Source organism: Halichoeres trimaculatus, unplaced genomic scaffold (assembly GCF_033239565.1).
Source record: "Halichoeres trimaculatus isolate MK-OKI-2021-1 unplaced genomic scaffold, fHalTri1.1 fHalTri1_scaffold_15, whole genome shotgun sequence".
Taxonomy (NCBI): domain Eukaryota; kingdom Metazoa; phylum Chordata; class Actinopteri; order Labriformes; family Labridae; genus Halichoeres; species Halichoeres trimaculatus.
The window spans coordinates 5,628,242-5,649,893 of NW_027437193.1; the positions used below are offsets into that span (position 1 = coordinate 5,628,242).

At 38.7% G+C, this 21,652-nt stretch overlaps 1 long non-coding RNA gene across 1 annotated transcript; it reads left to right on the top strand.

The window, feature by feature from the left end:
• The first annotated feature begins 7 nt into the window (after positions 1-7).
• LOC141804674 (uncharacterized) lies at positions 8-15,655 on the top strand. The gene is made up of 3 exons (XR_012599649.1): positions 8-81; positions 159-254; positions 15,604-15,655. It is a non-coding gene; the product is annotated as an uncharacterized LOC141804674 (long non-coding RNA).
• Positions 15,656-21,652: the final 5,997 nt, after the last annotated feature.

Genomic DNA, 21,652 nt, shown 5'->3' on the forward strand with positions numbered 1-21,652 from the left:
AGAGTTTAAAGCAGCCTTCAAAATAAAAGTTTCGTTCTCTCGCAGTATCTCAATGGTGTGGATATGCGGTAACAAGTTCATGTAAGTTGTTTGAACTCTTTCTCTTAAACGTTTGTTAAGTGATATTCCTATATAAATAAAAGTTTGTTTCTTAACAGGAAAAGGATCACTATCAGTCGTTTTGGAGAGCAATACGGGCTGGTCGCTGTGATGGGCCAAACGACATATCATGCTACCTTTAGCTAACAATATAGGTAAGTCAAGTGAATTAAAACCTTTTTTTTTTCTTTTGAGAGTTCGGAAATATGGGTTATGAACATCTAAAATCATGGTGGTGCAATTTAGAAAATAAATCAGTAAAGATTTGGGAAATTATTGGATAAAACTTCTTCTCACAGGAAAACAAACAAAAATAAAAGTCTTTTTTTTTTTCTTTCTTTTTTTTTTTTTTTTTAAGACATATAAACAAACTTAATTGTGATTTATATCATGGTTTGTTAGCACTTTCTTTATTGTTTTACAGAAAAAGAAGTGTGCTTAATACCAAAATAAAAGTCTTTAGAAGTGGCATTCCCCAATGTTACATGCTTTTAACATACTTCCCATTAATTGCCATGGTTTACAACAAAAACAAAAGTATCAAAAAAGAGATCCTTGTCAAACAAACATTGGAAAATATTCTGAAATCAATTTAGATGCATTGTCATGAATGTATATTTTCAATGAAATAGGAATTTTGTGTTTGAGACAGACACTCTAATTAAAAGTACTTCCTAAAGATGATATAAAGTTGTTGTGAAACATATCTTTTTAAGTATCAGTATATAATAACATGCTTTAAATTAACTTATGGAATTGTAAAAGTCAACTGTTTGCACCATTTTGCCAGAATGACCCATATTACAGTCTTCATGTGCACAAATTACATCACCATTAGCCACACTTAAACCTTCTGCACACAGGCTCCTGGGTTAAATAGACATATAGAGGTATTCACTTAGCTAATGCATCTCCAGGCAGGCTGGAGACAAATGACTCTGACCATTACTGCGTATTTACTGACATATCTGTCACAATAAATGTCACCTGGCCAAATCCATTTACAGTCGCTCACATTAACACTAGATGGGGCCATTGGCCAGCTGGATGACGGCTGCTTCAAAACTGAAAGGGTCTTGTATAATCTGGATTTTACAGCATGGATGTTTTATCACTCAGTCATGATAACAATGCTTTAAACTCCCCATAACTCAAGCTTTAATATCAAAATGATGACTGTTTTTATTGCCTTCATAGTCCTGGCTGTTCAAAGATGTGTTTTTATTAGACCTCAAACAGATAAAATCCAAATCGTTTACTTATGATTAGCAACATAACACCACACAATGAATAAGGACTATGAGTGTCAAATAATAGTTGAGGCAGATTGATTTTTTTAACTGTCTGTATTTAAAGGGAGTTTTTGCATCACAATGTGACAAAGCAAACAAAAGTTCCCCTGTAAGTATGATTTCTACTTCTATATTTCTCTGTTATGTTGCGGATGGTGAGAGCTAGCATGGTGGTCATATATTGTGATTACACTAAGTTTGTAGTTTGTTAAGCTCTTTCTCGAAGCATTACAGTAAGAAATAGCATCCCTGTGAATGAAACTTGAGATTAAAAGAACTTTATTGCTACTGTCATTTAATGTGGTTAAAATGTGATTTCACAGAAAAAAAAAAACTACTAGTCTACTGAAACTACAGAAGTCTTCAAAAATAAATATCTTTATATTGTCCAAACAAGAAAAATATCTTGTGTGCACAAGTTATTAAGTAAAAAAAAGTAAATACCTATATTGGGGGGGGGGGGGGAAGTATTAGAAATATTATAGAAAATTAAAATGAATAATTCTTGAAAAATACAAAATGAATTTGAAATTTTTGTTATTATTATATCATGAAGCTGCTTATAGGGCATTGTTTACTCTCATTCCTCAAAAAATATTCTGAGATAAACGTCAGAATTCTGGCGTTTATCTCAGAATTTTGTGTCTAGGTCAAAACTCGCCTTAAAAAGTTAGAAGAAAAAAGTTAAAAAAAAAAAAAAGTTAAAAGAAAATGTTATATATCTGTGAAAAAAGTCAATTTAATCACAATTCTGAGACAAAATAATCTTTGTCATTATTGTGAACAACAAAAGGCAGTTTGGCATCTCTTCAAAAAAGCAGTGGGTAAAAATGGACGATAGAAATAAAAAAAAACGCTCTATAGAAAGTAAGAAATGTTGAATTAGGCTAGATAACAATCACAAATAAGTTGGAAAAATATTTTGTGCGTATAGACTGTATATTGCACTTAGAAGTGACTGTTGCACAAAGCAGTGTAATTGGAATTTTTTTTTTGTAGAAAAGGCACTGTCTTAAAAGCTTCTATGGAAGCCTGTTTCTGCCAGGCAAAGATTACAAAAAAGTTAAAAAATAAAAAGTTAAGATCATAAGATAATATCTTTAAATTATGAGATACTTAACCCTAGTTACAATCTAAAAAAGTAAAAATTTAAAATTTGTTGCTGCAGCTTGACACTTTGCGACATCTGAAGTGTTTTCATGGTAAAACTGCACTGTAATGTGACCTGATAATTTTTCGCTTTTTCTTTTAACCCCTTAAATCCCAATTTTTCCCCCACTAAATAAGTGCATGCAGTTCATTCCTCAGACCTCCTTGGTAATGATATGTGTAATATTTTGTTTCTTATCTATCCATCTATTTATTTATTTATTTATTTATTTATTTATTTATTTATTTATTTATTATATTATATAATTAAGATTTATTTATTTATTTATTATATAATTAAGATTTATTTATTATTCTATTTTATTTTTCCATATTCTTTCATTTTAAAACTCAAATTAGCTACCCAAGAGATTCCATAAATAATAAATAAATAGAAATGCTGAAATAAAACTATTATTGCCAGTGGGATTAAACAGGTAATTTGGATGTAGTATCTCGTTATTTTGGGCAGTATCCTTTTTGTCCTATAATTTTTTTTTTCAATATAAATCTGGCAGAATCAGGCTTCCATACAATTCTAAGAAAATAAGTCAAATTTCTGACTTAAGGGTCAGATCTGAAAAAAAGGTCAGAAATAAATTTAACATCTTAAATAAACCATTATTAGTGGCCCCAATTGTCTTCCATAGGTTTCTCCTGTGTTTAGTTTCCAGCTATGTTCAAAAGGTGCTACACAAAAACTTAGTTTAAATGATTTTCATATTGTCATAGTGGTTTTGCCCTCCCTTTAATGTCTGTTTAATTTACCTCTACGTCTGTGACATAACTCTTCCTGTAACAGCAGAATTACCTGTCACCTCCTCTGTAGTGCTTTATAAAGGAGGCTCCAGCAGATGATCTTTTCAAACAGACTCCACATTATGCTGAACCCATTAGTCCTTTCCTGAGTACATGGCCCGTAATCCTACAAGCATTACGACAGCAGATCGATGGCAGTCACATGAAGCCATAAAGTGGAAGGAGACGTGGCGCTAAACCGCCTGTTGGGGACCCGCACATCCTCCCTAATGCCTTGTTTGATATTTGTCTCCTATAAATTGTGACCCTTAAAAGCGGGAGTAAAAGCAGCCAGAACTGTGCTCTCTGTAATATTTACAGGTGGAGTAGGCGGAGGGGGAGGCAGAGAGACATTATTTCCCTAAATGAAATAGATCCTGACATCTGGGCGTCCAAGGGCCCCATCCCCTCTCCCTCTCCCTCACTCTCTTTGTAATTACACGACATAATGGCGGTGCAGTCGGCCCGTAATCTCCCATTATAATCAGTCTCGGCTGCCTCCACTCGCTCTCCACCACGGCTTCTAATTCAATATAAATGTAAATGACTGGGGGGGAGGAAGGGGGAGGAGGGGGAGGTCAGGAACAGTATAGTGTGTAAATGTGGAGTCTGATCTCCACACAAATCCACACTTATATTTACCAGAAGTCATGTACGTCTTTATGATAATGTCTTCAGATTGGACGTGAACTTTGAAGACCAGAGACTGAGGTCCTGGTCTAACTGAGGCTGTTTCTTTGGAACTATGTGGAAAAAGTATGGGGAGTGAAGTGGCATTTGGTCCTAACATTTGTCCTTAATTTCCTATTTTTAATGTGGGAGTGTTGTAAAAAATGTTTTCCTTATCCTTTACTGAGACTGGTGATTTGTATGGCACAGCAGCGCCCTCTGCTGGAGCCCCTGCAGAGTTGAGAAGTGCCCACTTGGTCTACACAATCTGATCCCTGCAGTGGATCATTTTTGAGAAGCTCTGTTAAAATACTGATATGTAAAGAAGGACAGAAAAAAAAATTATGTTTTGATCACTTTTAATTCTTACATATTTCAACAAAATTGCTGTGCACTATTACTAAAAACTTTGGTGCTTCTTATCCCAGGCGTGACGTCATTTAAAGACGGCTTGAGTGAGGAAATGATCTTTTAAGATATTTTCAAGCAGGAACTTTACCCGGAACCTTTGGGTAAAAGGCATACTGTAACAGCAGGTCTAAATTTAGTTCATGGGTAACCTCCATTCATCTGTTTCCCACTGGTCCAGATCCCAGGGGGCAGCAATGCCATCAGTGAAGACCATAGACTGTATAGAGAGTGGACAGCATGGCTTCATCATTTACCATTGTTCGGTTTTGAAGCCGAATTCCCCCGTCACAGGCGCCGCCATTGGCAGCCGTCACGCAGCCAAAGTTTGTGCAGTAAAGAAAAAAATTAATGAGCTGTCATTCATCATTAAACATGAGGTAAAGCCTTGTTTTTAACCTCTTATAACTAATGAAAACAAAACTTGATATGATATCCTCAAACCACCACAACAATCGGACGTGAGAAACATTTCTACGAGGTGTATTCATTTTTTTAAAGTTTGACCACAGCCCATCTGGAATGACTGGAGAGATGGATTTTTTGACCTATACTGCAGCCAGCCACCAGGGGGAGCAGTTTTTGTGGCAGTCTCACTTAAAGCCGCGCTATGGTGGGATACTGAGGCGTTTCCAGGCTTGCTGAGAGTTATAACAATAGCCATGTTTACATGAGGAGTTTTTCGCCTTTCCGAATTGAATCTTTCTGAATGACTTTTCCGAAAACAATAGTATACATGGAAAGGAATATTCCAATCTCTGGTCTACATGCGCCGCTATAATCAAACAGAATAGTCAATGGGGCATGTGCAGAAAAATGTAAACATCACGTGATTTATCAAAGACGGAGGACAACCGTTTTTTTTTATCACGGTATTGCAATACTCCGTATTGCGAGTGTCCTTCCAGTCTTGAAATTATGTTCAGTTCTTCAAAGTTTGGACCAAAAACAAACTTTCCTCCAGTGCTGATGGCTCGCCGCCATTTGTAGAATTGAGGAACGTCTCTAGTTGCGTCTTACGTCATATCTGAGCATGGGCTGAAAGAATGCACCCCAACAACTTTCCGTTTGAGTGGATACATGATACCTCAATCGGTTTGGGGAAAGGGATATTCCACCCCTGTGGAACAGATTAAATGTCCATTCGGATTGGCTCTTTTCTTTAGAATGAGGTGTAGACAAAGGTTAAATTCTTTCCATTTGACCAAATAAACCGAATGCAAGCAGAATATTTGGGTCCATGTTAACGTGGCTACTGATGAACCCATCATGTCCTGGGTCTGTTTTCTTATATCAGGGCTGTCCAATTGTATTTTTTCAGCCCACTGCCAATGTTTGAATTTTTATCCAATATATACTGTAAATTAATGCATTTATAGGGAAATTCTAAAGCAGGTGTCCAGTTTTATTACTATTCCTTATTTTGAAAGGATGGAAAATGCACTATTTTGGTTTCAAAGGAGCATGTTGTGTCCCTTGTTGTTTAGGTTAAATTACGCTAGTTATCTCTGAAGACATAGGCCTAGTATTTGTGCCATATGGATGTTCAGTAACTTCATGTGGTGAAATACAGCAAAGAAAAGTGTTTTAATTTTTTAAAATTACTTGTATAAGTATTTATTTTGCACGATTATGCTGTAGACACATTTGATATCATGCATTGCAACATAAATTTTTAGCTTCAGCCTGCGACCCTCCATCCTGATTGGCCCTTCACCCCTGTCCTAGATGGACATGCCCCAAACACCTCACAAGGGAAGCGTCTAAGAGGCGTCCTCGAAAAATGCCTCATCATGCTTTATAGCAGTGGTTCTTAAATGGGGGTATGTAAGGTGCTCCAGTGGGTGCGTTAGATTCAAAAGTTTATATTGAGAAAATAGCAACGAAGCAAAATTCCTTTAAAGCCGTTGGTTCAATCAATGTTTGAATCCAATATTGGTTTAAGTTCATAGACTGAATGTTATATCCAATCGACACAAATAGTACAGCGCTGTCTTTTTTTTTTTTTCAACCAAAAGTGCTTTTTGCTTGTTAGCGGCTAGTTATAATTGGCAGGGGAAAAAAAACACTTCACAGGGGGTAAATCACTAAAAAAGACACCACTTTTTAGCCTTGGAGAGGGAACTGTTGAATCAACACTTGAAAGGAGACTTTGCTAGTTGCCGGTCTGAAGAGATTTTTTTAAATGTCAGAAAAAGTTTGATCAGTAAAACACTGGACTGCTCTTCCATTCAAATCATGAAGACAGCTAAGATTGATCTTTATTTTCAGCTTCAAAATGAGCCTGTTTATTGATAACTTTCAGCAGGATGAATCCAAACAGATTTTTATTGTGCACTTAAAGTTCAGTTACTTTTACCCCAGGTTTACACCAGTTACTCTATAACTCACTTCCCTAATTGGTATAATCTTCATGAGACTTCAGGCCTCAATGGAAAAGCTGGCAACAGTGGGCCACAGGAACCATTTAGCTCCTTGAAAAGAAGTTCCTGGTACTTCTGGTGGAAAAGCTGCTCTAGAAGCTCATTCCATTTAGTATCTGGTCCTTTGGCTGCATCCCAAAACAAACTCATCACCTGGAGAGTTTCAAACATTCCTCTGTTTTTCTTCTTCTCTCTTTCCCTCCTCCATCACCTCTCGTTACCTCCCTCACGCTCTGGTCCTGCCGTCTACTCTGACTCTTACTCCCTCAGCCTCTAAATTGATATCTGGTTCCCCCCTCCTCTCTCTGCTCTTATTTAATTTGGTATCACATTAAGGCTTCGGAGGAGAAAGTTAATCACGCAGCGTTTTGAATTATGAATTGCGATACAGTTTAGTAACATATTGCCTCATTTCTCAGCGCAGACCGGAGCTGTGAGGAGATTTTTCACCGTTTCGTCGCAGGTATCAAAGGTGCCATGTTCAGTGGGATCTCTGATATGAGGTGAATTTTATATTAACTTGATATCATCTTTAGTGAAAGCTCACATGACAGATGGAGGACCTCATTCCAACATGCAATATTATATGAATTAATGATGGGCTGGAAAATGGTGAAACTTTAAGTCAGTGTTTCTTACTTGGTGCTGAGACGTAATGTAGCTGTCAGTGGAGGCAGTTTCTATAGCGTATACACGAGAAAAAGTTTTTACTTTATGGAAACACAGTTCACTTTGATTATAACAAACGTGGTCATGCTCATTTTATATGTTAGAGGATTGTTCTGTCCACTCCAATCTACTGTTCAGGTCCGTCATAGAGAACGAGCTCAGTCTTCATCTTCAGCAGCCAACACACAGAGCGTCACGATGAGGAACATACATGATGTGGATCATTAACAAAACACAGTGAAAAGACAAAAACATCCATGCTTTAAAAAGTTATTTCCATTCAGCGTATTTGATTTCTGATTCAACAAATAACCACTGGGCAAAGATAAAGAAAGACAGAATGGAAATAAGAAAGAAAAAAGGAGAAAGACAGAATTAGAAGAAAACACAAGAAAGACACAAAACTCAAGGACAGTGACGGAAAAAAGACAACTGAAAAGTGAAAAAGAAGGACAGAGGGAAAAACATGACAGGAAAAAGAGAAAGAAAAATGAAAGGAAGAAAATGAGAGGAAACAAAGAAAAGAGTAAGACTATAGAGAAAAAGATGACAGAAAAAATAAAGAAAGAAACCTCGGAAGAAGAAAAAGAGGAAAAACCTGAAAAAGAAAGAATAAAGGAAATAAATAAATTTAATCAAAGAACAAAAATAGTAAAAGAGCAAAGGATAAAGAAAGAAAGAAAGAAAGAAAGAAAGAAAGAAAGAAGGGAAACAAATATAAGGAAAAAGCAGAAATCCAGAAATCAAAAGAAAGGAAAACTAACGGTAAGGTAGAAAGAAAGAAAGAAAGAAAAGGAAAAATACATAATGGAAGGAACAAAAAAGGAAAAAAGTAGAAAAATGAAGAAAGAGAGTAGTACAGAAAACAAAGAAGAAAAGGAAAGACAGTAGAAATTAAATGAGGATAAAGGTTTGAAAGGGAAAGAATACAGCAGAAAGAAAAAAAAGAAGGAACAGGAATTGAAGAAGAAAGTGGGGAAGACATGAAAGAAAGACAGAAAAGATAGAAAAGTAGAGAAAATGAATGAAAAGAAGAAAAGAAAGAGATACTCGAGTGAAAATAATAGTAAGAGAAGCTACAGAAAAAAAACACAAGAAGCGCGTGAGTGGGGAAAAGAAAGAAAGAAAAAAGGAAAATGAATAAAAAGAGAAGCAACTTTAAGGAAAGAAAGAAAATTAAAGAAAATCAACAAATAAGAGAGCTTAAGGAAAAAAAAGGGAAAGAAATGAAGAGGGAAAAAAGAGAAGACGGAGGGGAAAAAATGCAGAAACAGAAAGAAATGGAGATGAAAAGTGTAAGAAAGAAAGAAAGGGAAAAAAGGAAAGAGCAAAGAAAGAAAAAAGCTGAAGATAGACTGATAGTGTACCTCTGAAAGTCTGCTGACATATTTACCTGTTCCTGCTCAGAAACAGCACCTGGAGCTGTGTGTGTCTGTGAGGCTAACATCAGGCCGCTCCTCTTAATGAGCCGCCGCGCTGAATGTGAGAGACGGTCGCTGTGCAGCAGACACAGGCGGCTCCCTGTGGACCAAATTAAGGTGACTCTGCACCGACTCGCTGACTCACTGCAGACAGACGAGCTGTGACACACGAGACGGACGCTGACGGAGGACGGCTGGAAAATGATGTCAGAGTTAAAGGGGAGAGCAGGGACGCTCAACAAGCTGTTTAGCTCAGTGATGCTAAAATTCAAACTCAACTGTTACATTACGTCACCACCAAATGTTCCCCACAAACATGCAGATACAGACGCTACATATAGGCAAAAAAGGATTTGTCATTTCACATACAGCAGCTCTTACTGACATATTTATTAACCGTGACAGAAACATATTAAATCTCTATTTGTTTACAACTTCTTTTAGAGAGTTCTCATGTCTCAGAGTGGTCCAACATGATAGTGCCATCAAACTTCACCTGTCCCTTAATTGTCTCTTGATACCAGATTAGGGTGGCCGTATTTTGACAACCCAAAAAGCGCTGTCCGCGTGCTTGTGCTCGTGCATGAAGTGAACTTTGCCAAAGCCATAGACCGTCTTAAGCATGGGCGTAGCATCTACAACGTCACCTGTCTGTTCCTGAAACCGTGAAATGAAGGCTGTTTGTTTCACTTCGAGCAGCTACAGGGTACCTGGCTGTCATGTGACCCGAGCTGTGTCTCTGATTAGACAATCAAACGATCCTAATAACTTCTAAATCACAGATTGTGAAATCACCGTTTTAGACCCAAGCTGTTTTTTGAACCAGGCTGTAAATATGTTTTTTAATGCTGTAAAAGTCTGTTTTTATGGCTGGATGTGAATGTGACTCCCTGTTTTCTGCAGTCAGACTCAAGCGGATTCTCAGTGAACAGCAACTTTTAGCACTTCTGCATAGGCTTCATTTTTACTAACTGGATGTTGCCCCTTGGCTGAAGCCCACCTCTCTTAAGCGTGCCAAAACAGAGAAGCGAACCGTGCTTAAAGGTATAACTGGTAGTTTGATTTAGATACACTTTTTGTTATACTGGTTAAAATGATCTATATGTTCTAATGGCAAGCAATACATGATGTGTTCTTAAATGAGAGCGAATAATATCCGCTATCTACAGCAGGAGAAAACCCAGGAAAATCAGCCAATCACATCAATTAGGATCCAATCTGTTAAACCAATCAGATCCCGTCCTGACGTTTTGCCCTCCTCCTGTGCGTACATTTCACCGGCGCACAGTGCCCCTGACTCAATACGTGTTCCCGAGTTTGCACTCAGCAGAAGAATGGCAGAGAAACTACCCATACCCCGATTACTGGTAACTGCTCCTCCAGCTTAACAGAGCAAGAAAAGAAAGATGGAGGCTTTCTTTTCTGTTTCTGTGCCCCTGCCTCTAACTACTGCCCCTCTCACTCCACCTCGGGCCTTTCCCCTCTGACCCGATGAGGTACTTGGCTCTGGGCTTTAGTCTGGATCAGAGTCTAATAAACTCTCATCACAGGGGCTCTGACAAGCAAAAAAAAATTATGTTATTGAGTAAGTCCTAGAGAACATGTACATGTACTATTTGTATTACCGCTTTACTCCTGATATCATGTCACAGGTAAAAGTTGATAATGCTAGCATGACAGTTGTGAGTACTAACAAAAGTCATGTTTGTTTATTTGTTTTTTAGCTTTATGTTTTAACATTTTGGTGTTTCCTTACCTCTAAATGAGACATGACTCGACGTAGTGTAAAACATAAAATGATGTTCGGAGTCCGTCTTTCAGTCATTCACAATCAAAGTCGTGAATCAGCGGAGCTCATGTATGTGAGCGGGGGTGTTGCTTTGGAGGAGCTCCAAGGGGAGGGGGAGGAGGGGCTAGGCGGAGTCCTGAAGAGATGCTACATTTAAATTCATGCTAGTTTTTCAGGGCTGCCAACCCTGACTTTAAGCTTGCGCAAGAGCCTTACTTGGCTGGGTTTTTGTGTGAAAGTAACAAAACTGAAAATTCTCTAAATAAAGCGTGAATGCAGACCGATATCAGATTTTTTTGGTGGGAGTCCGTTTATTTGTGTTTTTGGTCAAGTAAAATATGGCCCCGTCTGAGTGCAGAGGAAACCGGCTGACGAGCAGGGAGGGGGTGTTTGATGCGTGCGCTCTGGGCTTCTGCTGCACAAAAACACTGCTGTAGGGGTAATTTCTGCCCTAAACCTTGTGATAGGACCCAACTTGTTCCATCCCGGAGTATCACTTTAAAGTACAGTTGGAAAAAATGAAAAAATGTGCGATCAATTTGAGATTAATCGCCTGTAAACTATGAACAATCATACAATTAATCACGATCAAATATATTAATCAATTGACCCACCTGATTCAAACACATCAGCTCTCAGAGTGGTTGAGTTTTTACTTTTTGAGGCACTTCTCTGCTGATAATTTGAGTTATGGACTCAGAGGAAACTCCCCTGCATCCTAAATGATGACATATACTCAGACACTGAATGTGACAGACGAACAAATGCTTTATTGCTTCTGATATTTTCATGGCATTTGACATTTTAAAGTTGCCAGTCTTATCCCATTAGGTTGCATAAATGCTAAGTGTGTTGAGGAGAAAAAGAGGGTTTTAAAATGACGGAGAGAGTCAGACAGGCAGGCAGACAGGACAGTGAGCTGATGTCTAACACTGTCTGATTTGGAGGCCGGCCAACTAGGGGAAAACTGTCAGACACTGGCAGGAAGCTGCTGATTAATCTGAGCAGTGATGGAGAAAAAATCCTGAGAGGGCTGGGAGGCTGTGTGTGTGTGAGTGTGTGTGTGTGAGGAAGGCAGCACAGTATGACAGCCTGTGACAAAAGAGGGATGCAGAGCCATTTATTGTCACGCCGTGGATATTTTGTATTACTATTATTCAACTGATTCAGCTCTTCTGCTCATCCAACATTCATGCCAATAAAACAAACTGAATCAAAGTGAGCCGAATAAAGACGGAGAGGAGAACAGGAGCAGAGGATGGAGAGGCAGACGTGGAGGATGGAGACCCTGGAGACAGACAAGAGCAGAATATCTTGAGGAAAATATAAAAATCCTGTCTAGAAAATGTTCGACACAGACAGTGAGAAGCAGAGTAACCGAGGAAAGACATAACATGGAGCTCTGCGTTTGCTTACGAGCAGGTCTGCTCTTTATCCCGGCACACATCCAGCCATCAAGCAACACTTCTTTCGACAGCATGTCAGTTTTAAAATAAAAAACAGAAAATGTGATGTGCTCTCCTCGGCCCTGCCACCCACGCTGGATTTGGGTGTAAAACAGGAAGCGAGACAGCCAGACTGGCTGCAGACGGTGAAATTAACTGGATGGTGCTGTTTGGAAATTGGACAAACCACATTTCGTTTATCTGTGATCATAAACTGATTGAATTTCCACAGATGATGTATGTTTTGGTCATGGTTTGTCAGTTTGCTCTCTTGTGGCATTTTAGGACAAACCCGGAGACTCAGCCGTGTTGAAATCTTGATTCTTATTGGTGGAACCCCCAAATCGATACATCCCCTACAGGAAGAAAGGTGTCATGGACAACCTGATCACACGCGCATCATCAAACCAATCCACTGAAAGGAGTTTATGCACATTTCACCTCTACTTGTTGACGCTGAGGCAAACACTTCATTTTCTGCCTCAGGCTGGACTTGAATGAAACACTACAGGTTTCAATACAAGTCAATGTGTCAACAAATGTGCCAACCCCAGCCCCAGATCGTACTCGAAAGACCTCATTTCAGCAACGACACATCAATTTACACAAGGCAGATCAAGCAGGAAGCTGTGCACAGACACCACATTAAAACTTCCGTTGCCTTTCAAAGTAAGATAAACAGGCCAGCAATAGATTGTGTTTAACTTGACAACAACAACAAACCGACATAAAGTGAAGCTAGACCAAGGCCTGTATGCATGAGCCAGGTTAACGGCCCAAAAGAGTGTTGAGTTTAATGGAGATATACCCCACTATTACAGGCGCTAACGGCAGGATTACGGCGCCTGTTAGGCTGTTTACAGGTAGACATCGTGCGATGCGTGATTGTTTTACACAAAATATGCAAAGACAGTGGACAACTCTTTGGAAAGGTGGCGATGTGTAGCCATACAGCAAATTTAGATTTAGGAGACACAACATTTATACTGTGAACAGATGAGATAAGGGAGACGATCGAAGTCTCATACCAGCGAGGCTCGCTAATGTCAGTTTTACAAGTTTGATTTACTCTTTGCTTTTATACGTCTGGGTCCTTCAAGATGTGTGTGGTGAAATGTTGGAGTTCATAAACTGCTTTAAGAGTTATTTATCGAGGTACTGGGGCATTGCTGCAGCACTTGTTCCTCAAAGCAGCTTTCATATTATTGATTTTATTATTGAGGTTTTCTCCTGTGCGCTCAGAAACACCGCACACATTTACCCTGTTCAAGATCACCAAACTTTCTCTTTCTCTTTGTTTATTTGATCAATGAGCTAAGAACAGCTGTTTGTGTATTCTTCCAATCAAATCTCCATTTCTTCAGCTGAAAAAGTCAGTCACACTGTTACCGCTCGCCAGATTTACTACTATTTATGAGTGGTAGACATGCACAGTTTGATTTGTTTGGTGGGGATTTCCAAGAGGTTCCCCTTAATTATGACGTAATCTGCATCTGCATCTCTTTTATGGTGTAATTAGTTGACTGGCCGATTATTTGCAGTCGTGCATACGGCTAACGCTGCAGCCAAAAGGGCCGTTCCATAACAGAATGTTAAGACTAATGGTCCTGTTTGTTTAACGGCTGAAACATGCATATGGGTCCAGGAGTGAACAGGTTTGAGGTTTTACAGCCCAGCATTAACAGAGAGAGGTTTGCCATTGGTGTGAGGAGCGCGGGAACTCCTAGGTGTCAGGACTCTAGCTGTTTAGCAGTCCTGTAAAGAGCTGAACACTAGCTGATGTGAGTTGACCACTCTGTTGCAAGCTGATTGTGTGCTCTCACATCATCTTGGCTACGGGTTCAGATCGGCCTGTTGCTTGACCGCCAAACAGAGGAGACCCTTGATTCCCGCCCCATTAGTAACCCCCTCCTTGTTCATGTTGGGCTGTAAAACGTCAAGCTAGTTGACTCCTGGTCTGGCTCCGCTCAATTTGTTTTATATTTTGAAAATCACTGGGCGGTTTTAGGTAGTTTTTGCGCACAACTTCCTGCCCTGTCTGCTCAATCTGCTTTTTGTCACAGCTCCAACAACCAGGACACAATGAATCAGATCCAGTGTGATATGAGCATGGACTGTAAAAGAAAATGACGTCATCTTGCTCCCCCTGGTGGCTGGCTGCAGTATAGGTAAAAAAAAAAATCCATCTCTCTAGCCATTCCAGATGGGCTGTGGTCAAACTTTGAAAAATTAATACGCCTGGTGAAAATCTTTCTGACATCTGATTGTTGTGATGATTTGAAGATATCATTTGGCTGCCTTGTATTTAAGTCCTCTTTTTTCAGAAAAGTTTTGTTTTCATTAGTTATACGAGGTTAAAAACGAGGCTTTACATCATGTTTAACGATGATTGACAGCTGCCGTTCTTGTGTATTTTTTGGGGGGATTGTAAAATATGTCGGGAGGTAGAGTCAAGAAGAGATTAGACTTTAGAAATTGAAAAATAATTATTATTTTATACTCAGAAGTCCCCATCCTAGTCCCTAAGAACCTTCTTCTGCCACCCGGAGATCTCAGAAAGAAAATTGGAAACTGTGGCACATATTCCCATTACTGCAGTGTCACTGAAAGTGGCACAAGACTGTGAGTGGACGAGGAAGCCAGCCTCCGGGAAAGGCATAGGCAAAACTTGATGTTGGGGACACAAGGTGAAGGTACTGGCCGGGGCAGAGATGAGACAGGTCCAAGGCTGGGTCGGTATCAGGGAATCAGTCCAGAGATGAGTGCCGGAAAGTCTGGCATGCAGAAATGAGCAATCTGGCAACCAGTGTTTGTCAAACTAACTCTTGATTTTGTTCTTGTTCATCAGATATTTTTAAATCTGGTTGTCGACCATCAGACACTAACATTCAGACTTGCTCATCATCACACACACCTGCTTTATTACTCTGTCATTCATTTCACCTCTCTGAGATCACATCCACTGCACAGTTTCTTCTACCTGCGACCTGAGGAGATTTGCAATTTAGATCCGAATGAGCTTTGTGAGAGAAAAGGCTTAAATATCAAATATCCAAAAATCCAAGCGTGAACCTGGATGATTGGGAGTCATGTCAACAGCAAGTTGCCTTTAATTACTTCTTTTAAAGTGCCTTGTGTTACCCTTCACTGATGCAGAGTCAGTTTTATTTTCTCCATCGACGCTCTGCCAGGGATCACCTGTCCAAGGAGCTCACTTTTTACTCCTGAGCAGAACCAACGCTTTTAAAGTCATACTCCTAAAGTGTCCATACAAACACACAGGGAACAAGTTGGATAGAAGGGTGTGTGATCAAATCCCTGCTTACAAATTTTGTTTTTTTTTTCCAAATGAAGTTGTATTATTGGATGTGTTTATCACAATGTGGGGCAGCAATTTGACTAAAAGGCGTCCTTTCTCCTCCTCCTCCTCCTGCTTTGAAGATTGCCGGCACTGAATAGAGATTGAGCTGCGTCAAGCTCACAAAAAGGCAGGTGAGTTAAGCCTCACTTTTCATTCTTCCATTTAAGTCCAGGGAATGAATCTCCAGATAATACTCGCACCTTTGGCCCTGAGAATTGAAAAGCCCCCGTGTGTCTGCAGGATGCGGGGCCGTATTGGATCTGGGAAAGGCCTCCAGACGCCATTACAGCTCATTTAAAGTTAAAGATGGGGCTTTCTTTCTTATTCTTTTTTTTTTTTTTCGCCCCGCGGTGTGTGGAGGAGAGGGCTGATATCAGCTGTAGCCGCTGGAACAACGGAGAGAAAGAGCAGATATGAGGGGAGGCTTTTAAAGCGTCCTTCAGTGAGATGGACTCAGCAGTATTCTCCACCTCAGCGTTTAAACTCTGAAAATAAAACAGATATTGGAAATATCAAAGCACCAATTTTGGAGGATTTTTTTCACCTCCCAACAAATACTTGCACTTTTTGCCTAACATCTAACTGACCAAATATCTAACCATGGTCCAGTTCTGGTCCGTATTCAGACATGGACTTGATGTTGAACCCTATTAAGTCTGTCTTTTCAGAGCTTTTTGAGCCTTTGTGCTTCATTTATTAAAAAAAAAAAACAGAATCTTACCAAGTGTTTTTGTCTTATTTTAAGTAAAAATAGTCATAATATACTTGAAATGAGCCACATCTAAATTAAAAGTTCAGAAAAATGTCTTGTTTTAAGTTGTTTAGAGACCAAAACGAGGACTCAATTCCTTATAACAAGTTAAAAAAAACCTGCCAAACTTGAAATGAGACATTTTTCTGGACTGCTCAGGTGAATGTGCCTCATATTAAGTCTAAAAATACAATTTCTACTGAAAATAAGACAAAAATAACTTGATAAGATTTCAGTTTTTTTGCAGTGTGAGGCCAAATAAGGAAGTTTTTAAGACTGCAGTTCATTCAGTGTCCACTAGAGGCTGGCTGCAGAAGAACCAGAAACCACACACACACACCTATTTAATAAAGCTGATCTCTACAGCTGAAATAAACATGTTTACAGCCTGGATGGAAAAACAAAACAGTTTTGGTCCAAATAACCTATTTCTCTATCAACAAAAAATTGTGGGAGAGTGACTTTTTTACGCTTCCCTTTTTTATGAGCTGCATTTCCATAATGCATTTCCATTACAAAAACAAAAGCCATATTTCTGAAGTTTCAAGTTTCAACTCAATACAACTAGAATTGTGCACAACTTGAGTAAAATAATGCGTAATGTCCCTTTGTACCCTGATGATGATGCCAATTTGTGAACATTAGTGTTTTTATTCTCTGGTCAAACTGTCAGCCGTGACTATGCCGACTCAAAACAGACAGGAACAAAACACAGAATGAAATGAAATGCACTCCGACCTGCTCACAGCCGCCTTTTCTACTGACGGTCAAAAACTCAAACATCTGTACTGAACACAGAGCTAACAGCAGAGCTGTTACAATATGAACGCAGAGTCCGTTTGTGTGGCAGTGGACACGTATGTAGAGGTTAGGAAGGTATGTTGTGATGACAATGTGACATGTTTTTCCGAAAAAGGTGTTTCCATTGCACTTTTGGGATAAACTTCAGTATCAAAACTTTTGGAAAAACCACTTCAGGAGAGCATAAAAATCTTATCAAATTTTGGCATTTCCGTGACCATTTTTCAATTGCGATATTTAGGTTTTGCGCAATTCCAGGAGTAATGGAAACACAGCCATATAACAGCAAACAGCTACTATAGCTGTTAGTAAGGAAGCCTGAAAGCCTGCCTCATATCTGCATCTGTAAATCATCCTTTGTACAACGCAGTCATGTTTGTTTAACATAGCACCTACCAACACTGCCAAAACTCCACCTTAGAAACAAATGGGTGACATCACTGAGACGACCACATGTATTAAACAGTCTATGGTTACCACCAAACACAAAGGAAGCCACTAGTGCAAGTGAATACATGTAAAGACTTGAGTTCCTCTCAGGATTTGTGAATTATGCGACACAAATTTAGCAAGTCATACGTGTGAATGGTGCTGTTTAATGCTCTATATAAAATGCTGTCTTCTCAGTGTCATTAACTCTGATGTAGGCTTGTAAGTTACCTCTGCAAAGTACATGCAGATAAAATGAACCACTCTAATATTTTAGGTTGAATAAAAAATGTTAAACCAGAGAAAAGAACTCTAACTCTTACCTGCAGGAAGAAAACGGTTGGGACCAAGTTTAAGGTACTTGAGGCTTTTATTTGGTAAATAACTTATTCAAAACACAATTTATTTCTTTTTCTATGCACATTTTATTTGCACATTCTCTTTGTTGCAATGAAAATTAGAACTTTGTGGAAAATTAATTAAAAAATGCAAAATTTGCAGGAACCTAAGATAAAGCATGAAATAACACTTGTGCCCCTCTGCATCCTGTGTGTGTATGAGTGTGTGTCTGAGTGTGTATCCCTGTGTGCCCAATCAGCTGTGCGAGAAAACACACCCACTTTACTCGCTAACAGGCCTCTCGCCCATCCTGATTGGCTGCAGTAAATCGGTAAAACCGCGCCCTGATTGGCTGCAGGACGAGGAGGCGGCAGTTTGATGCTGTTGCCGAGATCTTGTTGCTAGGTTGCCGGCTGTTGCTAGGAGACATGTGATGCATTATGGATGGTTGGATTTGAAATGCTGATGACTGGACCCTCACTCTGTCCGTCTCTGTCTCTGTCGTTTTTTTTTTTTTCTCACACTCTCATTTCATCCTCCCGATTTGTATCACTGATTCAGATCTGTGTTAATCCAGAGCAGGTCGTGTGCAGTAGGTGATTATTAACACATCCACTCTGCTCTTTTCTAATGACTTTGGGAGGCACTTTTACTGCATCACAGGATCACTCCTGTGCATATGAATCCTCGTTTGAGAAGATTCCTCCAGCTGAAAACCTACATTTTGAATCTTTCTCACCTAAGACGTTTCCTAATACCTTTCATTTACTCTCACTTGATCTTTCTCCTCATCATAAACAAATACTCACCCCACCAGATCTTGAAAAAAATAATCCATGCCTTCATATTCTCAAGACTGGACTACTGTAACTGTCCTCCCAGGTTTAAATAAAAAAATCCCTTTCTCACCTCCAACTAGTCTAAAATGCAGCTCGCCTTGAACTGGTTTTAGTAGACGCCATCACATCACTCCAGTTTTAGCCTCTTCACACTGGCTTCCTGTGAGTTTTGGAGTTGAGTTTAAGATTTTATTGATTACTATGAACTTGCTCTGATGAAGGTCTCCTGGCCGTTTTTAAGTCGAGGCTCAAAACTGAAGGTGATGGAGCTTTTCTCCATCAGAGCTCCTGGAACGACAGGACAGAGCAGATAAGACATGCAGAGTCTGACGCTTCTTTTCACTTTTAAAAACTCACTTTACCGACTGGCTTTTATGTGATTCCGTCTTTCGTATCTCATTTTCATCTTTTTCTTATTTTTGCTTTACTGTCTTTAAGCCTTTCTCTTTTCTTTTATTTCCAACTTCACTTTTAATCTCTTCATTGATATCCTCTAAGGCCTTAATTGTTTCATTCTTTGCCCATGTGTATTATTCTTATTTATCTTATTTTATTATTTATTATTTTATCATCATTATAATTTTATCTTTTCATATTTGTTGTCCTGCGTTTTGTTGTTATCTGCCTTTTATTGCCTTCTTTCTTTTTCTTGTTGAGTGTATGTTTAGCCTTTATTTATTAAGGGTCTCATTTCATGTTGCATGGTTCTTGTTTTGTCGGGGTTCCTATGACTTGTGCTTTTTGCTAGAGTCTTGTTCTTGTGTCAGGTTTTTGTTGTGTTCCTGTCTGTTGTCAAAGCACTTTGACAACTGCTGTTTTTAAAGGTGCTATATAAATAAAGTTATAATAATAATAATTATTATTATTATTGTTAGTATTATTATCACGAAGGCCCTCTTAAAACCTTAAGGATTATTCTTACCCTTTTTTAACCCCAAATTGCATGCCTTTTGCTCGAGATAAATGTGAACGCACTTAGGCACAAAATTCAGTGCAAAAATATATGCTTCATAGCGCCCCCTAGTGGCCTAAAACTGTAGTCCCTTGGGCTACTTTGAGCTAGAGCCCTGAAAATTTGCAGGCATAACAATCATGCCAAGACCTACAAAGAAGTGTCCCATGACCATGGTGAATTCCGAACAGTAAGTTCGTATTTGGACTAAAACATCTGATTTTGACGATTTATAGGGTATGTATTTGAACGATTTAGTCTGAGGTTTTTGATCAAATGTACTCCAAACTTGGCTTGTGTATAGTAGACACATTGATGATTAAAAGCTATTAAAACATTTATAGAATCTCAAAGGGTGTGGCCAGGACAAGTTCTAAAAGTTCTGCATTTTTTCAGCTATGTCTGATCTTCATGAAAACAGACACACATGTTCAGCGTAATGGCCTGGACGCAACCATGTTATTATTTTCACCAGAAAGTGCAGCACCCCCAAATGGCAATAGGAAGAATTACAGTTACAGGGTACGTATTTCAACCAACTACTCTCAGGTTTTTCATCTAATCAACTCCAAACTGGGCTTGTTTATGCTGCACACATTAATGATGAAAAGTTATTAAAAGATTTTTTGTAACTCAGTAAGCGTGGCCACAAATGACTGCAAATTTGACCATCATTTAAAACTCTATTATTTTTATTTATTTTCATTTATAATAATAATAATAATAATAATGATAATAATAATAATAATAATAATAACAATAACAATAACCATTATTATTATTATTATTATTATTATTATTATTATTATTATTATTATTATTATTATTATTATTATTATGGTTTTTATTAATTATTATTTATTTTTATTTATTTATTTTTATTGTTATTATTATTATTATTATTATTATTGTTATTATTATTATTATTATTATTATTATTATTATTATTATTATTATTATTATTATTATTATTATTATTATTATCATCAGTGTCTGTTACCAGTCCAGAACTTGGGATGTAAAGTAGAAAAAAATCACATAACATGGTTTGATGAGACTGATTTTACTTTACGCTTTTATTTTGAAGGAACACACAGATACTTCTGAAGAATCTGGACATTACACAAGTAAATATACATGTTCAATATGATGACCATGAGCAGAACCAGACTCAAATTCTTTGTTTCCACACTCCTTTCAAATATTTCTAAATAATACTTGTTCCAACTCTTCTACACTCTTCTAACAAACCTGTGGACACTGGCGGCAGGGAAATCTTTTGCTAACTCTGCGTCGTCTCCAAAACGTATGATTTCTCTGTTGAAAGTTGTCGATTACACTTCTTGCTTACAGGTGTCCGTTTTTGTCTCCGCTGGATTACATTTGCAGAGACAGAAGTGTTTGGTCTGTGGTCTGTTTCTCTTTCTCACACTCTCTTTACACACACACACACACACACACATACACACACACACACACACACACACGCACACACACAACCCAGATGGCAGAGAAGCCACTCAGTCGCAGCTCTTATCTTTGAAAATTGCTCAAGTCTGCACGTTGAAAATACCTGCTGCTGCACTCTTTGATTCCTCGAGATGGCAGGCAGACATGTGTCTCAGTTTGTGTGTGTGTGTGAGTGTGTGTGTGTGTGTGTGTGTGTGTGTGTGTGTGTGTGTGTGTGTGTGTGTGTGTGTGTGTGTGTGTTTGTGTGAGAAAGAGGGTGTTGAACAGGAAGGAAGCCAGTTTGTGTCTGTGTGTGATTGCCACAGTGGGGAGTATGTCATCCCGTGCGTGCACACTTGTGAGAATTAGACTTGTGCAAGGTGCTGTGTGACGTGATTGTGTGTGTGTGTGCGCGTGTGTGTTTGTGTGTGTGTGTGCCAGATCCATGACAAGCCAACTGTGACAGGCTCTAATAGCTCTCAAACACATCCTTGTGTGTGTGTTTCCTCTGTCTCTTTTTATCTCCTGCTCTGTTATCACCTCCAGTCTTCTTCGTGGTTTTCAGCTCG